The 8655-nt window shown below is 33.7% G+C and overlaps 1 protein-coding gene across 1 annotated transcript in view; it reads left to right on the top strand.

Moving 5' to 3' along the window:
- Nucleotides 1-2434: 2434 nt before the first annotated feature.
- LOC129224325 (uncharacterized) overlaps nucleotides 2435-8655 on the top strand; it is a 38884-nt gene continuing 32663 nt past the window's right edge. The window contains exon 1 of the mRNA XM_054858762.1: nucleotides 2435-2552. The gene's annotated coding sequence lies outside the window, so the exon portion shown is untranslated. The remainder of the gene's footprint in view (nucleotides 2553-8655) is intronic.

The raw sequence follows: 8655 nt of genomic DNA, 5'->3' as shown, positions 1-8655 counted from the left end.
TTACAAATATTAGAGATACGCTATATACTATAAATGTAAACTTTCTAACATATTTTGGATTTATTTTGAAACCTGTGCCAATTTCGTACTTTTGTCAACCATATTTGGAAAAGCCCAACTACGTGAGGAAATCTACATCGCGTCGATATCCGTTTGTGATATGTCACGAGTTTTGCACCAGTTCAACGATATAACAACGAATATTGGAAGATCTGTGCTGTCTGGGTAAATACAGAAATAAGAAAAAAAAAAAAAAAAAAAAAAAACGAGTCTTCATTTGTCGATTATTACCGCGATTAAACAGAAATAAAGTTGATACAAAGTCTGCTTTCAAGAATCACAAATCTACTGGGTTGCAAGTACGTTGTGAATTGTAATTTCTATTCTTAAGTTGAAGCTATTTTTTCAAAGATGGAAGCTTTTCTGCACTGTGTTCATACAGAATGGCTATGACAGGGAGTTTTGATGTCATATTCAATCAATTCTCCTGTTGTGGCTTTTCAGTTCACACACACTTATTGGTTTACAGTTGCTACCTAATTTTCAGGTTTGATATTTAATATATTTTATTACATATTTGTTCATCACTTTTTTTTTCTTGTTTAATCAACTTGCTTCTGTAGCAAGATTGATATATCATAGGCATAAAAAAAATTGAAAGATAACAAAATTTAAATTTAATCTCCGAGTCCTTTCTCCTGCGTTAAAATTGCTTTGAATGTAATACCAATAGCTGTACTATGATACTATACTATAACTTTAATTAATGTGTTTGTTTACCGATTGTCGAATATCTAAATTTGTTTACAATTAGAGCGCCTAATATTAAAGTACCGTCAATTACTCGAAGTCCCAAGAGACGGGCTAAATGGTTCGAGTTATTGGTAGTTCGAGCTATGGGAAGTTTTTCTCATGAGGTAATGAATAGTGGTTCTTTATTTTAATCACACAAATCAAACTGTTTGAAACCCGTCAAAACACTGGAAACTTTCAGCTTTGCAGGAAGCAAATAAAAAATTGTTCAGGTTGAGTTTTTCTAATAATCAATTTAATATAGATCAATATAGATCTGCACACATTACAGTAAAAATACAAAGCTGATGAAATTAAGGTGAATGTTTCCAGCTCGTAAATACCTCGCACAAAGTGTTTACTACATAATATTCATTAAGATTCAATCCTTTCGCTTTAAAGCATTCGACGATCAGGACCTTTAGAAATTTGAACATCTTTATTTCTGACATCTTATTTGCTCCTGTCCTCATGCTGTACCCAAAAGCAGAACAACATCCGCTCTTTTTACGAAAATTTTGCGCCTTTGAAATTCATGATTAATTTAAAAAATTCAATCAAATTACAGATACGTAAACAGAGCAATTCGTCGTAAGAAGCAATACAAATAAGACTTCCGCCGGAAGTTTTGAGTGACCCCGTGCAGCCCTGCCACCTAGTGTTCAAAAGAGTAAGCGTGGCTTGGAATTTGGTGAATAGTTTGTTGGAGTTGCGAATAACGTATGAAGATGAAGCCACACGACTGCACACGGAGCATTTGTAAATAAAATTTATAAGTCTCAATACAAAATTTAACTAGCGTAATATTTATCCACGGCTTGTAACATTTAAAAGCGTGATTCATATTGTGTTCAAATAATTGTTTAATTAGACCAAGAATATCGTTCAGGCAAGCAGAGGCGCTTGCGCCTGAGCAGAGCATAAGCAGCCTTGCGCTCCGCCGCGCCCAATCTTCCCATTTCGTGTTGCGGGCGCATAATTGATGGCGCCCAATCGACGAAGCCCAAACTGCGGCACCTAACTTTTCCAGCTCCCACCCAATGTTCCCAGCGCCCGATATGCCCGACGCCCAATGTTCCCGGCTCCCAATCTGCTGCGCCTAATCTTCCTAGACTGCACTAGAGTCCCTATATATAGGGACTTGGGAGTCCCTATATATAGGGACTCTAGACTGCACAGTGGCAAGCACTGCCACGGAGGCCCCAGAAGTTCTGTTAAAATTTCCAATTTAGCTAAAGAATGAAACTTTTGAAGAGGTTTCTCTGAATTTTTCAAACGTTCTGCTACGATCATAAGCACAATAAGATAAAATCATTGTTATAAATAGTGAGAATAAAAAAAAAATATTGCAAATGATACCATTAAACTAAAATTTGTTAAAATATACATAGTTCCGAATACTATCCTACTTGGTCAATGAGGAGTCAGCAAGGTTTTGCCAGTATGTTTTAAATTTTGTATTCTTGAGGGTCACAAAGTTTTAATTTATGTATGCAAATTAACCCAAGAGAGTTTCTTGGATTTTTTGCATGATATTTCACAAAGAACAAAACAGCGCCACCAGGTGAGAAAGTCAATATTCAATCATTCAAAGGAAGAAGGTTAGTTGTCTGGTGTTGTCTTTCTTATTCCAGCGTGGTGCTGCTGGGATTGGGATCGTCCATTAATTTTAGTGTGTAATAAATTTGGCGGGTAATGTTTGGTGGTTCTTTGTTTTTGTTTGGTAAATTAAAGTTGTAAGACAGCATTGTTCATTTTGTGTGAGTATCTTTCATTTCCGTTCAATAAGTTTAATTTCTGTTTGTAATGCCTTCTTTGGAAACGAATGTTTCAAGTCGAACTTGCAAAATTACTTTGGTTCTTTTCTGATTTCTTTAGTTCTAAAAATAGTTTTGAGCTGTGCTTGAAAAAATTATCCTTTGTCTGTTGAAAATGATTTTATTTTACGTTTTTACAGGTGCAAAGTAAGATTCTTAATTTTAAAGTCTAATTTGTTTCTTGCTGGAGGGGGCTTTTTTTTTTCTGGGGAAAAAAAAGTTATCGAATCGCTGTTAAGAAAGCTAATATTGTTTCAAACCTACATTAATTTTTGGCAGCTCGCGCTTAGCTCGAGCACACACAGCTCGTGGAGCTGTGGAATTTATCTCAGAAGGGCGCTAATAGTTTCATGGAATCAACTGTTCAAGGTAAGTTGCAATTCACTATTTAACTTTATTAATACATTTGCCTAAAGTTATTTAAATTTTAGTTCGAGACCAGCCCAGAGTTGTATGTTAATTATTAATGTGGGGAGAAATGAAAAATGTATAGATTGAATATTTAGTTGTGACTTGACAGTTGTATAAAACGAATCAATACTTCTCTACTTAAAGTAATAATAAAAAACTAGAAAACTAAAGATATATATAAGTATAGACTTATTGTCCTTTAATGGCTTTATGTAAAATGACAAATTCTATAAAGACTACATCTTTAGTAACTGACAATAGTCCACTGCCTTAGACCATAAAATATTGCATAAAATTGGGAAATATATCTAATATTTAATCAATCTTGTTTTTACAAGGATAGAATTTCTTTGGAAGTCTGATATCCTGAAAGATATTTACGGGGGGGGGGGGATGTGGTCTGTGTTAGATCTTTTTTTATGATCTGAAAGGGGAAGGTTTAACAAGTTGTCCCTGAATCCCTCCCCCCCTTATTTCCCCTGGTTTAATACTTTTTAAAAACGGTTTCCTTGTGCATTTTTGCCTTGCAGTAGATTCTAAAAACAACCAGGTTCTTACTTCAAAACAGTAATCGCTTGCTTTTATTGTTAAGCATGCACTGATACTTCCACTTTTTGTTGAACAGTTAGTTCGAGAATCAAAGCATGCCTTTTAAATGCTCTTGTAAACAATACCGCAAAATGAATGCATACTAAGTGTTTAATCACATAGTTCAGTGCAGTTAAATTGTTAAAAACATCCTTTTAAATTTGTAATATTTTTCTTTTAATCTTTTACCAAAAGAACAAAGCTTTATTTAGACTTACCTGATCAAAGCTAACGAGATAAAAATGGGATGAGATCGAACTATGTAGATAAGTTATTTTGAAATTTTGTTTTGAGTATTCGAAAGAAGATAATAAAAACTAAACCTTAAAAGTTAATTTTTACCTTCATGCAAATAGTGAAAAGCATTAAAAGAACATTTAAAATGCTTAAGTGGAAGTTAAATTTCAGACATGCTTTGGTGTTACAAGGAACAGCTTTTTCATTGCAAAGGAATAATTTTGTTGCAATTATAAAGACATCTTTTAAAAGCCAAAAAGCAAAATACCTTCTGTCTGTTGTCTTACTATCCACAAGATATTATTAATTTGAAAAGCAGATTCCTCTTAACATTTGTATTTATTGATTTATGGGCCTTTTCAATATTTTAAAGCTTGTATAAACTGGAAATTTTAAGCATTGTATGGACATGGAGAACAGCCACTGGCCGCCGTTGAGCACATGGAAACTGGAGGAAAAGGGGCTAGAGTCGAATTTAGCTCCACACTGCCCCAAGGCAGATCTGAAATCTGTTGCTCCCTCCTCCCCTCCTATAAAAAAATAATTTAAAAAATGCAAAATTTCATTGATTGAAAAAAACGCTAGAAAGACCTCTCAAAACTCCCTATGTGGAAAATTTGGAGACAAAATTGTAACATTGAGATTTTTTCTTCTTTTTTTGAAATTTTATATAAATTTTTTTTATGATTAACCTTCCTTCCTAATTAGGTGTTATGAATGTATGATATTCGTGCATACTCTTATTTCATCATTCAACAAATTGAGAATCCTTTTCATCTCTGAATCAACGATTTAAATTATTTCCTCTTTGTTTTATTACATTCACTCACTTTAATTTTCTTACGACTCCTGATTGCTCCAGGGTATTTCTCTTGTTAATTGTTACTACATTGCAAAAAGGCCAAAAATTCTGCTTTTGAACACTGCTCAACTGAAAATAGACTCCTTTTTGTTCATTGGTTTTTAACTGAGCATGTTTTCTCCATTTAAAACTATTCGGCTTTTTTCGCTCGTCATTTATTTTCATTTGTCACTTATTTTCATTTGCCGCCCAGGCTTAATACATTAATGGTGTAGAAGAGAAAATGCACGTCAATCACTGAAAAAACATGTAATTGAATAAAATTAAAAAAAAAAAAAACGTTGTTACAGCAAAATTTGCCGCCCCTAAAAATTGTTGCCCTAGGTCAAGAGCGCCCATATAGGGGGGCTTGAGCCCCCCCCCCTCTTAGAAATTAGAGCATCCTTGTTTTTGGTACTTTCTTCATTTTAAAAATGTGAAAACATTTCTTCTCCAGTCGTTAATGAATAAGTTATTAAAAATTTCAAATTTTATCGACTCTAAACTGTTCTGAAATAGATTTCCATGGGGGAAAAATATCCAGCTAACTAACTCATGGGAAAAGTATCTGAGCCCCCCCCCCCCCCATACAATTTTGCATATGGGCACCCTTGCCCTAGGCAGCTGCCTACTCTGCCTCATAAAAAATTGAGCCCTGAAAGAGGCAAAAGCGTAGTTAGTCTACAAGGACACAATGCTCTTTGCATCGTATTAGGCTACAGCAGAAGTTTACCTGCATGTGCTTTTTGGAAGCTTTACCATCTTTTTAAAAAGGCTCTACTGCCCGTAGAACCAGTTTCTCGAGGTATATCTAGTTAAATCTAAATCTGTGTTATTCTAATATATACAAAAAATACTCCATAATGTTCTTATAGGTTAACAGTTTTCATTAATGTGCTAATTTTAGCTAGTGTTAAATAAAGATATTAGCATTTTCTCCCTCCTATTGTACATCATCAGTCTATTGAGGATGCAAGAAGGCTGAGGATTGAACCCCCTTGTCTTAGCCAACTATTTTAAGACATATTGCCAGTACAGTTTGATTTAAAAACCTCACAGAAAAACACTACCTTGTTAAGATGTCCACCTTTCATCTGGAAAAATTTGGGCTGAGCAAGAGATTTGACTAAATAACCACTAGCATCGTTGGTATAAAAAGAAATGACTATGTCAAAAAGTACAAATTGTAGATTCCTGCAGACACGTGTGTCGGCATTACAAGGAACATGTTTTTCAATGCAAAAATAAAAAAAAGCTAATGGATAAAAAGACATCAAACAAAAAAGCCAAAAGCTTTTCATCCATAAGCTTATTTCTTTTGCATTGAAAAAGAGGTTCCTTGTAATGCCGAAACTTGTGTCTGCAGGATTCTGCATTTTGTGCTTTTTGACGTTATTTCTTAGTTTACTTATTAGCACAAATGTACTTATTTATCTGATCATTGATATATGTCTGAAGGTACGCTGTGGCATCCATAGTTCAGCTTAGTCTGTCAAATGCATCAAATTTTGAACTTAATTGGCAAAGTTAAATGCTCAAGAACTTTTTAAAACTTCTTATCAAGTAGCAAACTTACAATGTTCAGTTTTGAAAGTGAAATTAAGGAAACTGAAAATTTGAAAACATTGCAAAGTTAATGCCAAAAAGTTAAAATTAAATTACCTTTCTAAAATGTATGAAACAAAGTTGCTATTAAAGTTATTAATCATAGAAATTTAACTGTACAAAATGTAGTATAGTTATCTAATCAATCTTTTGATTGGCACATTTAGCAAAAATTAAATTTAGCACTTAAAAGTTATGGTAAATTTTGAGATGAAGCATTGTAAAATATTGTATGGAAAATACTTTCCCAATTAATTACAAGACAAATGCTGAACATTTTCTATCTACTCCTGTAGTTCAGGGGTGCCCCCCCCTAGAAAAATGGTTCACCCCTATACCACAAAAATGCTCCTTTAAACACCTCCCCTAAAAATTTCAATGGCGTAATCTGCGCCAAGACCCCCCTCTCCCTAGGTACTGTTTCATACATGACTCTAAATATGTTTTTGCAAATTCATTCCTTATTTACTTCTGTTTATCATAATGTATATCATTTGATAATAAGTTGTTTTTTAAGTAGTATAGTAAAATGAATCTTTTGTATTTGTTAATTGCCTGCATTTAAAGTTCAAAGTTTAGTATTGTGAAGTTTGTTTTACTCAATGCACAATATAAGAAAAATTTCTGTCTTAAGTTTTATATCTGATTTTTTTAAATGTGTGCAAACCTTACAGTGCATTAATATTTTCTTTTTTGTTTAGTAACTGAAGAGTGATGAAGGCAAGATAAAAACAAGATGTAGAAGAGTTTCTTCTTCGTAAAAATGAATGTAAAGATTTTTACTAATAAATGTCTTTTGTGCCAGAGAATGTGTTAGTCTCATTCATGTTGAACTTTTGCTAGAGATGAAAAAATCTATAGATTAATTACTTTAGTAAAAATGAAATATATTATATATTTGCATTTTTGGTAAACATGTTTGCATACTTAAGGCAAAATTAAATATAATCGCCTCGGAGGGATTAGATGTCTTATTGATGCTCTGAGACAATGTTATGCTACTTCTCTGGCCAGTTATCAAAAATGGTTGGGGGGGGGGCAGATGAAAAACTAAATCACAGTAATGCCTATTGTCCCCCCCCCCAAAATCCGGAACCCCCAAAGCAAAAGCCTCCCAAAAAAGAAAAAAATGCCCCCCCCCCCGAAAAATACTCCCTAAAAATTTCAATGGTGCACTCTGTGCCATGACCCCATTTTGGTGGGGGGGGGGGGTTTGGTGGGCTGAATAAAAATGGAGGTATTTGGTTTGTATACTTGGAGGTACTCAGAAAAGGGGATTGTTTTGGTGCGCTATACAACTGACTGCTAAACGTGAAAACTCGAAGAATACTGTAATTATTGCCCAAATTATCAAGTCCCAGTCGCTTTGTCTTTTATTCCATGCTGTGTGCTCCATATCTAAGTTATCAAGTTAACTTCCTTTAACAAAGTATTTTTTAAAAAATAACGAACTTCATTTTGAAAGAATGAAAAAAAGGAAGAAAAAATATAATTCAAGTGACTATGAGAGAAATTCAATTCACCTTCATTTTAGACCTCTAAAGCAAGGGAACACATGTTGAGCCAATGTACCACAAAGGAGTTATAATTGTGGAAATGAATATAGCTTGTTTTCTTTTGTTGTACTGTACTGCTTACACTTAAACATTATGTTGCTGGACTACAGATCTGCTGTCAAGTTGCCACGTCAACTTATAAAACCTTTATTCAAAGGCTGACCTAAGTTAAAATCCACTTCATTCTTTAGTTCAATCATTTGCTGATAAGTCCCCGAGAAAGCGAGTTTTCTTTACATGTTTAAGCGAAAGCTAAAAACCTTGGATTTAGAAAATAAAGTAAATCTTATTTATAATATATTGAAAAAAATCCAAAAAAAAAGATATTGCATTGAAATATGGCTCCAAATAATCTGTCGACGATTTTGAAAGAGAAACTTCATAAGCGGTACAAATCCTTGAATCCGAATTTGAAACGAATGAAGAATCGGCTCTATTCAAGTGGTTCCAGCAGTATCGCATTCAAGACTATGCAGTTTTATAAGTACAGTCGGACATCCATATATCGAAGTAGCAAATTGTCGGGGGGGGGGGGGGGGAATTTGATACATAAATTTCTATACATAGAAACGATCTTATTTTATCCTAAAAGTCTCCTAAAACATCTAAATTAAAGCTAATTTACGAGTATGAAAACCAATTTTTAATTGATACGAGCATCGGATTAAATAAAAGCTAATAAAAAAAATAACAGAAATTACACTTTTGCGCCTTAATACATCTTCATTCTTCAATTCAACTTGATCCGCAACATTAGGGGATTTTCATTTTGACGATGTAATCGAAAGAAAAGTAAAAAATCAATATC

The sequence above is a fragment of the Uloborus diversus genome, chromosome 6 (assembly GCF_026930045.1).
Source record: "Uloborus diversus isolate 005 chromosome 6, Udiv.v.3.1, whole genome shotgun sequence".
Taxonomy (NCBI): Eukaryota; Metazoa; Arthropoda; class Arachnida; order Araneae; family Uloboridae; genus Uloborus; species Uloborus diversus.
Note: the sequence above shows the minus strand (reverse complement) of the source record. Positions and strands in the feature narration are given on the sequence as shown.